A 15,927-nucleotide genomic window follows, 5' to 3' on the forward strand; every position below is an offset into this window, starting at 1 on the left:
TTTAGTTCTGAAACTAATACTTTGGAGAATAGCTCTCATGGCGTAAAAGTCATGCATGTGAAAAAAATCGAATCGCTGATGTATTTATAGTTCGGCCTCAAGTCATGATTTTTTATGCAATTGCGCCAATAGTTTTCATGAGGGTCGACCATGTAAGAATGCATCCGAAACACCAAATGTTTTAGTTCTGAAACTAATACTTTGGAGAATAGCTCTCATGGCTTTAAAGTCATGTATGTGAACAAATTCGAATCGCTGATGTATTTATAGTTCGGCCTCAAGTCATGATTTTTTATGCAATTGCGCCAATATTTTTTCATGAGGGTCGACCATGTAAGAATGCATCCACACACCAAATGTTTTAGTTCTGAAACTAATGCTTTTGAAAATAGCTCGCATGGCGTAAAAGTCATGCATCTGAAAAAAATCGAATCGCTGATGTATTTATAGTTCGGCCTCAAGTCATGATTTTTTATGCAATTGCGCCAATATTTTTCATGAGGGTCGACCATGTAAGAATGCATCCACACACCAAATGTTTTAGTTCTGAAACTAATACTTTGGAGAATAGCTCTCATGGCGTAAAAGTCATGCATGTGAAAAAAATCGAATCGCTGATGTATTTATAGTTCGGCCTCAAGTCATGATTTTTTATGCAATTGCGCCAATATTTTTCATGAGGGTCGACCATGTAAGAATGCATCCGAAACACCAAATGTTTTAGTTCTGAAACTAATACTTTGGAGAATAGCTCTCATGGCTTTAAAGTCATGTATGTGAACAAATTCGAATCGCTGATGTATTTATAGTTCGGCCTCAAGTCATGATTTTTTATGCAATTGCGCCAATATTTTTTCATGAGGGTCGACCATGTAAGAATGCATCCACACACCAAATGTTTTAGTTCTGAAACTAATGCTTTTGAAAATAGCTCGCATGGCGTAAAAGTCATGCATCTGAAAAAAATCGAATCGCTGATGTATTTATAGTTCGGCCTCAAGTCATGATTTTTTATGCAATTGCGCCAATAGTTTTCATGAGGGTCGACCATGTAAGAATGCATCCACACACCAAATGTTTTAGTTCTGAAACTAATACTTTGGAGAATAGCTCTCATGGCGTAAAAGTCATGTATGTGAAAAAAATCGAATCGCTGATGTATTTATAGTTCGGCCTCAAGTCATGATTTTTTATGCAATTGCGCCAATATTTTTCATGAGGGTCGACCATGTAAGAATGCATCCGAAACACCAAATGTTTTAGTTCTGAAACTAATGCTTTGGAGAATAGCTCTCATGGCGTAAAAGTCATGTATGTGAAAAAAATCGAATCGCTGATGTATTTATAGTTCGGCCTCAAGTCATGATTTTTTATGCAATTGCGCCAATAGTTTTCATGAGGGTCGACCATGTAAGAATGCATCCGAAACACCAAATGTTTTAGTTCTGAAACTAATACTTTGGAGAATAGCTCTCATGGCGTTAAAGTCATGTATGTGAAAAAAATCGAATCGCTGATGTATTTATAGTTCGGCCTCAAGTCATGATTTTTTATGCAATTGCGCCAATATTTTTCATGAGGGTCGACCATGTAAGAATGCATCCACACACCAAATGTTTTAGTTCTGAAACGAATCCTTTTGAAAATAGCTCGCATGGCGTAAAAGTCATGTATGTGAAAAAATTCGAATCGCTGATGTATTTATAGTTCGGCCTCAAGTCATGATTTTTTATGCAATTGCGCCAATATTTTTCATGAGGGTCGACCATGTAAGAATGCATCCGAAACACCAAATGTTTTAGTTCTGAAACTAATACTTTGGAGAATAGCTCTCATGGCGTAAAAGTCATGTATGTGAAAAAAATCGAATCGCTGATGTATTTATAGTTCGGCCTCAAGTCATGATTTTTTATGCAATTGCGCCAATATTTTTCATGAGGGTCGACCATGTAAGAATGCATCCGAAACACCAAATGTTTTAGTTCTGAAACTAATGCTTTGGAGAATAGCTCTCATGGCGTAAAAGTCATGTATGTGAAAAAAATCGAATCGCTGATGTATTTATAGTTCGGCCTCAAGTCATGATTTTTTATGCAATTGCGCCAATAGTTTTCATGAGGGTCGACCATGTAAGAATGCATCCGAAACACCAAATGTTTTAGTTCTGAAACTAATACTTTGGAGAATAGCTCTCATGGCGTTAAAGTCATGTATGTGAAAAAAATCGAATCGCTGATGTATTTATAGTTCGGCCTCAAGTCATGATTTTTTATGCAATTGCGCCAATATTTTTCATGAGGGTCGACCATGTAAGAATGCATCCACACACCAAATGTTTTAGTTCTGAAACGAATCCTTTTGAAAATAGCTCGAATGGCGTAAAAGTCATGCATGTGAAAAAATTCGAATCGCTGATGTATTTATAGTTCGGCCTCAAGTCATGATTTTTTATGCAATTGCGCCAATATTTTTCATGAGGGTCGACCATGTAAGAATGCATCCACACACCAAATGTTTTAGTTCTGAAACTAATACTTTGGAGAATAGCTCTCATGGCGTAAAAGTCATGCATGTGAAAAAAATCGAATCGCTGATGTATTTATAGTTCGGCCTCAAGTCATGATTTTTTATGCAATTGCGCCAATATTTTTCATGAGGGTCGACCATGTAAGAATGCATCCGAAACACCAAATGTTTTAGTTCTGAAACTAATACTTTGGAGAATAGCTCTCATGGCTTTAAAGTCATGTATGTGAACAAATTCGAATCGCTGATGTATTTATAGTTCGGCCTCAAGTCATGATTTTTTATGCAATTGCGCCAATATTTTTTCATGAGGGTCGACCATGTAAGAATGCATCCACACACCAAATGTTTTAGTTCTGAAACTAATGCTTTTGAAAATAGCTCGCATGGCGTAAAAGTCATGCATCTGAAAAAAATCGAATCGCTGATGTATTTATAGTTCGGCCTCAAGTCATGATTTTTTATGCAATTGCGCCAATAGTTTTCATGAGGGTCGACCATGTAAGAATGCATCCACACACCAAATGTTTTAGTTCTGAAACTAATACTTTGGAGAATAGCTCTCATGGCGTAAAAGTCATGTATGTGAAAAAAATCGAATCGCTGATGTATTTATAGTTCGGCCTCAAGTCATGATTTTTTATGCAATTGCGCCAATATTTTTCATGAGGGTCGACCATGTAAGAATGCATCCGAAACACCAAATGTTTTAGTTCTGAAACTAATGCTTTGGAGAATAGCTCTCATGGCGTAAAAGTCATTTATGTGAAAAAAATCGAATCGCTGATGTATTTATAGTTCGGCCTCAAGTCATGATTTTTTATGCAATTGCGCCAATAGTTTTCATGAGGGTCGACCATGTAAGAATGCATCCGAAACACCAAATGTTTTAGTTCTGAAACTAATACTTTGGAGAATAGCTCTCATGGCGTTAAAGTCATGTATGTGAAAAAAATCGAATCGCTGATGTATTTATAGTTCGGCCTCAAGTCATGATTTTTTATGCAATTGCGCCAATATTTTTCATGAGGGTCGACCATGTAAGAATGCATCCACACACCAAATGTTTTAGTTCTGAAACGAATCCTTTTGAAAATAGCTCGCATGGCGTAAAAGTCATGTATGTGAAAAAATTCGAATCGCTGATGTATTTATAGTTCGGCCTCAAGTCATGATTTTTTATGCAATTGCGCCAATATTTTTCATGAGGGTCGACCATGTAAGAATGCATCCGAAACACCAAATGTTTTAGTTCTGAAACTAATACTTTGGAGAATAGCTCTCATGGCGTAAAAGTCATGTATGTGAAAAAAATCGAATCGCTGATGTATTTATAGTTCGGCCTCAAGTCATGATTTTTTATGCAATTGCGCCAATATTTTTCATGAGGGTCGACCATGTAAGAATGCATCCGAAACACCAAATGTTTTAGTTCTGAAACTAATGCTTTGGAGAATAGCTCTCATGGCGTAAAAGTCATGTATGTGAAAAAAATCGAATCGCTGATGTATTTATAGTTCGGCCTCAAGTCATGATTTTTTATGCAATTGCGCCAATAGTTTTCATGAGGGTCGACCATGTAAGAATGCATCCGAAACACCAAATGTTTTAGTTCTGAAACTAATACTTTGGAGAATAGCTCTCATGGCGTTAAAGTCATGTATGTGAAAAAAATCGAATCGCTGATGTATTTATAGTTCGGCCTCAAGTCATGATTTTTTATGCAATTGCGCCAATATTTTTCATGAGGGTCGACCATGTAAGAATGCATCCACACACCAAATGTTTTAGTTCTGAAACGAATCCTTTTGAAAATAGCTCGAATGGCGTAAAAGTCATGCATGTGAAAAAATTCGAATCGCTGATGTATTTATAGTTCGGCCTCAAGTCATGATTTTTTATGCAATTGCGCCAATATTTTTCATGAGGGTCGACCATGTAAGAATGCATCCACACACCAAATGTTTTAGTTCTGAAACTAATACTTTGGAGAATAGCTCTCATGGCGTAAAAGTCATGTATGTGAAAAAAATCGAATCGCTGATGTATTTATAGTTCGGCCTCAAGTCATGATTTTTTATGCAATTGCGCCAATATTTTTCATGAGGGTCGACCATGTAAGAATGCATCCACACACCAAATGTTTTAGTTCTGAAACGAATCCTTTTGAAAATAGCTCGAATGGCGTAAAAGTCATGCATGTGAAAAAATTCGAATCGCTGATGTATTTATAGTTCGGCCTCAAGTCATGATTTTTTATGCAATTGCGCCAATATTTTTCATGAGGGTCGACCATGTAAGAATGCATCCACACACCAAATGTTTTAGTTCTGAAACTAATACTTTGGAGAATAGCTCTCATGGCGTAAAAGTCATGTATGTGAAAAAAATCGAATCGCTGATGTATTTATAGTTCGGCCTCAAGTCATGATTTTTTATGCAATTGCGCCAATATTTTTCATGAGGGTCGACCATGTAAGAATGCATCCGAAACACCAAATGTTTTAGTTCTGAAACTAATACTTTGGAGAATAGCTCTCATGGCGTAAAAGTCATGCATGTGAAAAAAATCGAATCGCTGATGTATTTATAGTTCGGCCTCAAGTCATGATTTTTTATGCAATTGCGCCAATATTTTTCATGAGGGTCGACCATGTAAGAATGCATCCGAAACACCAAATGTTTTAGTTCTGAAACTAATACTTTGGAGAATAGCTCTCATGGCTTTAAAGTCATGTATGTGAACAAATTCGAATCGCTGATGTATTTATAGTTCGGCCTCAAGTCATGATTTTTTATGCAATTGCGCCAATATTTTTTCATGAGGGTCGACCATGTAAGAATGCATCCACACACCAAATGTTTTAGTTCTGAAACTAATGCTTTTGAAAATAGCTCGCATGGCGTAAAAGTCATGCATCTGAAAAAAATCGAATCGCTGATGTATTTATAGTTCGGCCTCAAGTCATGATTTTTTATGCAATTGCGCCAATATTTTTCATGAGGGTCGACCATGTAAGAATGCATCCACACACCAAATGTTTTAGTTCTGAAACTAATACTTTGGAGAATAGCTCTCATGGCGTAAAAGTCATGCATGTGAAAAAAATCGAATCGCTGATGTATTTATAGTTCGGCCTCAAGTCATGATTTTTTATGCAATTGCGCCAATATTTTTCATGAGGGTCGACCATGTAAGAATGCATCCGAAACACCAAATGTTTTAGTTCTGAAACTAATACTTTGGAGAATAGCTCTCATGGCTTTAAAGTCATGTATGTGAACAAATTCGAATCGCTGATGTATTTATAGTTCGGCCTCAAGTCATGATTTTTTATGCAATTGCGCCAATATTTTTTCATGAGGGTCGACCATGTAAGAATGCATCCACACACCAAATGTTTTAGTTCTGAAACTAATGCTTTTGAAAATAGCTCGCATGGCGTAAAAGTCATGCATCTGAAAAAAATCGAATCGCTGATGTATTTATAGTTCGGCCTCAAGTCATGATTTTTTATGCAATTGCGCCAATATTTTTCATGAGGGTCGACCATGTAAGAATGCATCCACACACCAAAAGTTTTAGTTCTGAAACTAATACTTTGGAGAATAGCTCTCATGGCGTAAAAGTCATGTATGTGAAAAAATTCGAATCGCTGATGTATTTATAGTTCGGCCTCAAGTCATGATTTTTTATGCAATTGCGCCAATAGTTTTCATGAGGGTCGACCATGTAAGAATGCATCCACACACCAAATGTTTTAGTTCTGAAACTAATACTTTGGAGAATAGCTCTCATGGCGTTAAAGTCATGTATGTGAAAAAAATCGAATCGCTGATGTATTTATAGTTCGGCCTCAAGTCATGATTTTTTATGCAATTGCGCCAATATTTTTCATGAGGGTCGACCATGTAAGAATGCATCCACACACCAAATGTTTTAGTTCTGAAACGAATCCTTTTGAAAATAGCTCGCTTGGCGTAAAAGTCATGTATGTGAAAAAATTCGAATCGCTGATGTATTTATAGTTCGGCCTCAAGTCATGATTTTTTATGCAATTGCGCCAATATTTTTCATGAGGGTCGACCATGTAAGAATGCATCCGAAACACCAAATGTTTTAGTTCTGAAACTAATACTTTGGAGAATAGCTCTCATGGCGTAAAAGTCATGTATGTGAAAAAAATCGAATCGCTGATGTATTTATAGTTCGGCCTCAAGTCATGATTTTTTATGCAATTGCGCCAATATTTTTCATGAGGGTCGACCATGTAAGAATGCATCCGAAACACCAAATGTTTTAGTTCTGAAACTAATGCTTTGGAGAATAGCTCTCATGGCGTAAAAGTCATGCATGTGAAAAAAATCGAATCGCTGATGTATTTATAGTTCGGCCTCAAGTCATGATTTTTTATGCAATTGCGCCAATAGTTTTCATGAGGGTCGACCATGTAAGAATGCATCCGAAACACCAAATGTTTTAGTTCTGAAACTAATACTTTGGAGAATAGCTCTCATGGCGTTAAAGTCATGTATGTGAAAAAAATCGAATCGCTGATGTATTTATAGTTCGGCCTCAAGTCATGATTTTTTATGCAATTGCGCCAATATTTTTCATGAGGGTCGACCATGTAAGAATGCATCCACACACCAAATGTTTTAGTTCTGAAACGAATCCTTTTGAAAATAGCTCGAATGGCGTAAAAGTCATGCATGTGAAAAAATTCGAATCGCTGATGTATTTATAGTTCGGCCTCAAGTCATGATTTTTTATGCAATTGCGCCAATATTTTTCATGAGGGTCGACCATGTAAGAATGCATCCACACACCAAATGTTTTAGTTCTGAAACTAATACTTTGGAGAATAGCTCTCATGGCGTAAAAGTCATGTATGTGAAAAAAATCGAATCGCTGATGTATTTATAGTTCGGCCTCAAGTCATGATTTTTTATGCAATTGCGCCAATATTTTTCATGAGGGTCGACCATGTAAGAATGCATCCACACACCAAATGTTTTAGTTCTGAAACTAATACTTTGGAGAATAGCTCTCATGGCGTAAAAGTCATGCATGTGAAAAAAATCGAATCGCTGATGTATTTATAGTTCGGCCTCAAGTCATGATTTTTTATGCAATTGCGCCAATATTTTTCATGAGGGTCGACCATGTAAGAATGCATCCGAAACACCAAATGTTTTAGTTCTGAAACTAATACTTTGGAGAATAGCTCTCATGGCTTTAAAGTCATGTATGTGAACAAATTCGAATCGCTGATGTATTTATAGTTCGGCCTCAAGTCATGATTTTTTATGCAATTGCGCCAATATTTTTTCATGAGGGTCGACCATGTAAGAATGCATCCACACACCAAATGTTTTAGTTCTGAAACTAATGCTTTTGAAAATAGCTCGCATGGCGTAAAAGTCATGCATCTGAAAAAAATCGAATCGCTGATGTATTTATAGTTCGGCCTCAAGTCATGATTTTTTATGCAATTGCGCCAATAGTTTTCATGAGGGTCGACCATGTAAGAATGCATCCACACACCAAATGTTTTAGTTCTGAAACTAATACTTTGGAGAATAGCTCTCATGGCGTAAAAGTCATGTATGTGAAAAAAATCGAATCGCTGATGTATTTATAGTTCGGCCTCAAGTCATGATTTTTTATGCAATTGCGCCAATAGTTTTCATGAGGGTCGACCATGTAAGAATGCATCCACACACCAAATGTTTTAGTTCTGAAACTAATACTTTGGAGAATAGCTCTCATGGCGTTAAAGTCATGCATGTGAAAAAAATCGAATCGCTGATGTATTTATAGTTCGGCCTCAAGTCATGATTTTTTATGCAATTGCGCCAATATTTTTTCATGAGGGTCGACCATGTAAGAATGCATCCACACACCAAATGTTTTAGTTCTGAAACTAATACTTTGGAGAATAGCTCTCATGGCGTAAAAGTCATGTATGTGAAAAAATTCGAATCGCTGATGTATTTATAGTTCGGCCTCAAGTCATGATTTTTTATGCAATTGCGCCAATAGTTTTCATGAGGGTCGACCATGTAAGAATGCATCCACACACCAAATGTTTTAGTTCTGAAACTAATACTTTGGAGAATAGCTCTCATGGCGTTAAAGTCATGCATGTGAAAAAAATCGAATCGCTGATGTATTTATAGTTCGGCCTCAAGTCATGATTTTTTATGCAATTGCGCCAATATTTTTTCATGAGGGTCGACCATGTAAGAATGCATCCACACACCAAATGTTTTAGTTCTGAAACTAATGCTTTTGAAAATAGCTCGCATGGCGTAAAAGTCATGCATCTGAAAAAAATCGAATCGCTGATGTATTTATAGTTCGGCCTCAAGTCATGATTTTTTATGCAATTGCGCCAATAGTTTTCATGAGGGTCGACCATGTAAGAATGCATCCACACACCAAATGTTTTAGTTCTGAAACTAATACTTTGGAGAATAGCTCTCATGGCGTAAAAGTCATGTATGTGAAAAAAATCGAATCGCTGATGTATTTATAGTTCGGCCTCAAGTCATGATTTTTTATGCAATTGCGCCAATAGTTTTCATGAGGGTCGACCATGTAAGAATGCATCCACACACCAAATGTTTTAGTTCTGAAACTAATACTTTGGAGAATAGCTCTCATGGCGTTAAAGTCATGCATGTGAAAAAAATCGAATCGCTGATGTATTTATAGTTCGGCCTCAAGTCATGATTTTTTATGCAATTGCGCCAATATTTTTTCATGAGGGTCGACCATGTAAGAATGCATCCACACACCAAATGTTTTAGTTCTGAAACTAATACTTTGGAGAATAGCTCTCATGGCGTAAAAGTCATGTATGTGAAAAAATTCGAATCGCTGATGTATTTATAGTTCGGCCTCAAGTCATGATTTTTTATGCAATTGCGCCAATAGTTTTCATGAGGGTCGACCATGTAAGAATGCATCCACACACCAAATGTTTTAGTTCTGAAACTAATACTTTGGAGAATAGCTCTCATGGCGTTAAAGTCATGCATGTGAAAAAAATCGAATCGCTGATGTATTTATAGTTCGGCCTCAAGTCATGATTTTTTATGCAATTGCGCCAATATTTTTTCATGAGGGTCGACCATGTAAGAATGCATCCACACACCAAATGTTTTAGTTCTGAAACTAATGCTTTTGAAAATAGCTCGCATGGCGTAAAAGTCATGCATCTGAAAAAAATCGAATCGCTGATGTATTTATAGTTCGGCCTCAAGTCATGATTTTTTATGCAATTGCGCCAATAGTTTTCATGAGGGTCGACCATGTAAGAATGCATCCACACACCAAATGTTTTAGTTCTGAAACTAATACTTTGGAGAATAGCTCTCATGGCGTAAAAGTCATGTATGTGAAAAAAATCGAATCGCTGATGTATTTATAGTTCGGCCTCAAGTCATGATTTTTTATGCAATTGCGCCAATAGTTTTCATGAGGGTCGACCATGTAAGAATGCATCCACACACCAAATGTTTTAGTTCTGAAACTAATACTTTGGAGAATAGCTCTCATGGCGTTAAAGTCATGCATGTGAAAAAAATCGAATCGCTGATGTATTTATAGTTCGGCCTCAAGTCATGATTTTTTATGCAATTGCGCCAATATTTTTCATGAGGGTCGACCATGTAAGAATGCATCCACACACCAAATGTTTTAGTTCTGAAACGAATCCTTTTGAAAATAGCTCGAATGGCGTAAAAGTCATGCATGTGAAAAAATTCGAATCGCTGATGTATTTATAGTTCGGCCTCAAGTCATGATTTTTTATGCAATTGCGCCAATATTTTTCATGAGGGTCGACCATGTAAGAATGCATCCACACACCAAAGGTTTTAGTTCTGAAACTAATACTTTGGAGAATAGCTCTCATGGCGTAAAAGTCATGTATGTGAAAAAAATCGAATCGCTGATGTATTTATAGTTCGGCCTCAAGTCATGATTGTTTATGCAATTGCGCCAATATTTTTCATGAGGGTCGACCATGTAAGAATGCATCCACACACCAAATGTTTTAGTTCTGAAACGAATCCTTTTGAAAATAGCTCGAATGGCGTAAAAGTCATGCATGTGAAAAAATTCGAATCGCTGATGTATTTATAGTTCGGCCTCAAGTCATGATTTTTTATGCAATTGCGCCAATAGTTTTCATGAGGGTCGACCATGTAAGAATGCATCCACACACCAAATGTTTTAGTTCTGAAACTAATACTTTGGAGAATAGCTCTCATGGCGTAAAAGTCATGCATGTGAAAAAAATCGAATCGCTGATGTATTTATAGTTCGGCCTCAAGTCATGATTTTTTATGCAATTGCGCCAATATTTTTCATGAGGGTCGACCATGTAAGAATGCATCCGAAACACCAAATGTTTTAGTTCTGAAACTAATACTTTGGAGAATAGCTCTCATGGCTTTAAAGTCATGTATGTGAACAAATTCGAATCGCTGATGTATTTATAGTTCGGCCTCAAGTCATGATTTTTTATGCAATTGCGCCAATATTTTTTCATGAGGGTCGACCATGTAAGAATGCATCCACACACCAAATGTTTTAGTTCTGAAACTAATGCTTTTGAAAATAGCTCGCATGGCGTAAAAGTCATGCATCTGAAAAAAATCGAATCGCTGATGTATTTATAGTTCGGCCTCAAGTCATGATTTTTTATGCAATTGCGCCAATAGTTTTCATGAGGGTCGACCATGTAAGAATGCATCCACACACCAAATGTTTTAGTTCTGAAACTAATACTTTGGAGAATAGCTCTCATGGCGTAAAAGTCATGTATGTGAAAAAAATCGAATCGCTGATGTATTTATAGTTCGGCCTCAAGTCATGATTTTTTATGCAATTGCGCCAATAGTTTTCATGAGGGTCGACCATGTAAGAATGCATCCACACACCAAATGTTTTAGTTCTGAAACTAATACTTTGGAGAATAGCTCTCATGGCGTTAAAGTCATGCATGTGAATAAAATCGAATCGCTGATGTATTTATAGTTCGGCCTCAAGTCATGATTTTTTATGCAATTGCGCCAATATTTTTTCATGAGGGTCGACCATGTAAGAATGCATCCACACACCAAATGTTTTAGTTCTGAAACTAATGCTTTTGAAAATAGCTCGCATGGCGTAAAAGTCATGCATCTGAAAAAAATCGAATCGCTGATGTATTTATAGTTCGGCCTCAAGTCATGATTTTTTATGCAATTGCGCCAATAGTTTTCATGAGGGTCGACCATGTAAGAATGCATCCACACACCAAATGTTTTAGTTCTGAAACTAATACTTTGGAGAATAGCTCTCATGGCGTAAAAGTCATGTATGTGAAAAAAATCGAATCGCTGATGTATTTATAGTTCGGCCTCAAGTCATGATTTTTTATGCAATTGCGCCAATAGTTTTCATGAGGGTCGACCATGTAAGAATGCATCCACACACCAAATGTTTTAGTTCTGAAACTAATACTTTGGAGAATAGCTCTCATGGCGTTAAAGTCATGCATGTGAAAAAAATCGAATCGCTGATGTATTTATAGTTCGGCCTCAAGTCATGATTTTTTATGCAATTGCGCCAATATTTTTTCATGAGGGTCGACCATGTAAGAATGCATCCACACACCAAATGTTTTAGTTCTGAAACTAATACTTTGGAGAATAGCTCTCATGGCGTAAAAGTCATGTATGTGAACAAATTCGAATCGCTGATGTATTTATAGTTCGGCCTCAAGTCATGATTTTTTATGCAATTGCGCCAATATTTTTTCATGAGGGTCGACCATGTAAGAATGCATCCACACACCAAATGTTTTAGTTCTGAAACTAATGCTTTTGAAAATAGCTCGCATGGCGTAAAAGTCATGCATCTGAAAAAAATCGAATCGCTGATGTATTTATAGTTCGGCCTCAAGTCATGATTTTTTATGCAATTGCGCCAATAGTTTTCATGAGGGTCGACCATGTAAGAATGCATCCACACACCAAATGTTTTAGTTCTGAAACTAATACTTTGGAGAATAGCTCTCATGGCGTAAAAGTCATGTATGTGAAAAAAATCGAATCGCTGATGTATTTATAGTTCGGCCTCAAGTCATGATTTTTTATGCAATTGCGCCAATAGTTTTCATGAGGGTCGACCATGTAAGAATGCATCCACACACCAAATGTTTTAGTTCTGAAACTAATACTTTGGAGAATAGCTCTCATGGCGTTAAAGTCATGCATGTGAAAAAAATCGAATCGCTGATGTATTTATAGTTCGGCCTCAAGTCATGATTTTTTATGCAATTGCGCCAATATTTTTTCATGAGGGTCGACCATGTAAGAATGCATCCACACACCAAATGTTTTAGTTCTGAAACTAATACTTTGGAGAATAGCTCTCATGGCGTAAAAGTCATGTATGTGAAAAAATTCGAATCGCTGATGTATTTATAGTTCGGCCTCAAGTCATGATTTTTTATGCAATTGCGCCAATAGTTTTCATGAGGGTCGACCATGTAAGAATGCATCCACACACCAAATGTTTTAGTTCTGAAACTAATACTTTGGAGAATAGCTCTCATGGCGTTAAAGTCATGCATGTGAAAAAAATCGAATCGCTGATGTATTTATAGTTCGGCCTCAAGTCATGATTTTTTATGCAATTGCGCCAATATTTTTTCATGAGGGTCGACCATGTAAGAATGCATCCACACACCAAATGTTTTAGTTCTGAAACTAATGCTTTTGAAAATAGCTCGCATGGCGTAAAAGTCATGCATCTGAAAAAAATCGAATCGCTGATGTATTTATAGTTCGGCCTCAAGTCATGATTTTTTATGCAATTGCGCCAATAGTTTTCATGAGGGTCGACCATGTAAGAATGCATCCACACACCAAATGTTTTAGTTCTGAAACTAATACTTTGGAGAATAGCTCTCATGGCGTAAAAGTCATGTATGTGAAAAAAATCGAATCGCTGATGTATTTATAGTTCGGCCTCAAGTCATGATTTTTTATGCAATTGCGCCAATAGTTTTCATGAGGGTCGACCATGTAAGAATGCATCCACACACCAAATGTTTTAGTTCTGAAACTAATACTTTGGAGAATAGCTCTCATGGCGTTAAAGTCATGCATGTGAAAAAAATCGAATCGCTGATGTATTTATAGTTCGGCCTCAAGTCATGATTTTTTATGCAATTGCGCCAATATTTTTCATGAGGGTCGACCATGTAAGAATGCATCCACACACCAAATGTTTTAGTTCTGAAACGAATCCTTTTGAAAATAGCTCGAATGGCGTAAAAGTCATGCATGTGAAAAAATTCGAATCGCTGATGTATTTATAGTTCGGCCTCAAGTCATGATTTTTTATGCAATTGCGCCAATATTTTTCATGAGGGTCGACCATGTAAGAATGCATCCACACACCAAAGGTTTTAGTTCTGAAACTAATACTTTGGAGAATAGCTCTCATGGCGTAAAAGTCATGTATGTGAAAAAAATCGAATCGCTGATGTATTTATAGTTCGGCCTCAAGTCATGATTGTTTATGCAATTGCGCCAATATTTTTCATGAGGGTCGACCATGTAAGAATGCATCCACACACCAAATGTTTTAGTTCTGAAACGAATCCTTTTGAAAATAGCTCGAATGGCGTAAAAGTCATGCATGTGAAAAAATTCGAATCGCTGATGTATTTATAGTTCGGCCTCAAGTCATGATTTTTTATGCAATTGCGCCAATAGTTTTCATGAGGGTCGACCATGTAAGAATGCATCCACACACCAAATGTTTTAGTTCTGAAACTAATACTTTGGAGAATAGCTCTCATGGCGTAAAAGTCATGCATGTGAAAAAAATCGAATCGCTGATGTATTTATAGTTCGGCCTCAAGTCATGATTTTTTATGCAATTGCGCCAATATTTTTCATGAGGGTCGACCATGTAAGAATGCATCCGAAACACCAAATGTTTTAGTTCTGAAACTAATACTTTGGAGAATAGCTCTCATGGCTTTAAAGTCATGTATGTGAACAAATTCGAATCGCTGATGTATTTATAGTTCGGCCTCAAGTCATGATTTTTTATGCAATTGCGCCAATATTTTTTCATGAGGGTCGACCATGTAAGAATGCATCCACACACCAAATGTTTTAGTTCTGAAACTAATGCTTTTGAAAATAGCTCGCATGGCGTAAAAGTCATGCATCTGAAAAAAATCGAATCGCTGATGTATTTATAGTTCGGCCTCAAGTCATGATTTTTTATGCAATTGCGCCAATAGTTTTCATGAGGGTCGACCATGTAAGAATGCATCCACACACCAAATGTTTTAGTTCTGAAACTAATACTTTGGAGAATAGCTCTCATGGCGTAAAAGTCATGTATGTGAAAAAAATCGAATCGCTGATGTATTTATAGTTCGGCCTCAAGTCATGATTTTTTATGCAATTGCGCCAATAGTTTTCATGAGGGTCGACCATGTAAGAATGCATCCACACACCAAATGTTTTAGTTCTGAAACTAATACTTTGGAGAATAGCTCTCATGGCGTTAAAGTCATGCATGTGAATAAAATCGAATCGCTGATGTATTTATAGTTCGGCCTCAAGTCATGATTTTTTATGCAATTGCGCCAATATTTTTTCATGAGGGTCGACCATGTAAGAATGCATCCACACACCAAATGTTTTAGTTCTGAAACTAATGCTTTTGAAAATAGCTCGCATGGCGTAAAAGTCATGCATCTGAAAAAAATCGAATCGCTGATGTATTTATAGTTCGGCCTCAAGTCATGATTTTTTATGCAATTGCGCCAATAGTTTTCATGAGGGTCGACCATGTAAGAATGCATCCACACACCAAATGTTTTAGTTCTGAAACTAATACTTTGGAGAATAGCTCTCATGGCGTAAAAGTCATGTATGTGAAAAAAATCGAATCGCTGATGTATTTATAGTTCGGCCTCAAGTCATGATTTTTTATGCAATTGCGCCAATAGTTTTCATGAGGGTCGACCATGTAAGAATGCATCCACACACCAAATGTTTTAGTTCTGAAACTAATACTTTGGAGAATAGCTCTCATGGCGTTAAAGTCATGCATGTGAAAAAAATCGAATCGCTGATGTATTTATAGTTCGGCCTCAAGTCATGATTTTTTATGCAATTGCGCCAATATTTTTTCATGAGGGTCGACCATGTAAGAATGCATCCACACACCAAATGTTTTAGTTCTGAAACTAATACTTTGGAGAATAGCTCTCATGGCGTAAAAGTCATGTATGTGAAAAAAATCGAATCGCTGATGTATTTATAGTTCGGCCTCAAGTCATGATTTTTTATGCAATTGCGCCAATAGTT

The sequence above is a fragment of the Haliotis rufescens genome, unplaced genomic scaffold (genome assembly GCF_023055435.1).
Source record: "Haliotis rufescens isolate VD_foot unplaced genomic scaffold, xgHalRufe1.0.p SCAF_90, whole genome shotgun sequence".
Taxonomy (NCBI): domain Eukaryota; kingdom Metazoa; phylum Mollusca; class Gastropoda; order Lepetellida; family Haliotidae; genus Haliotis; species Haliotis rufescens.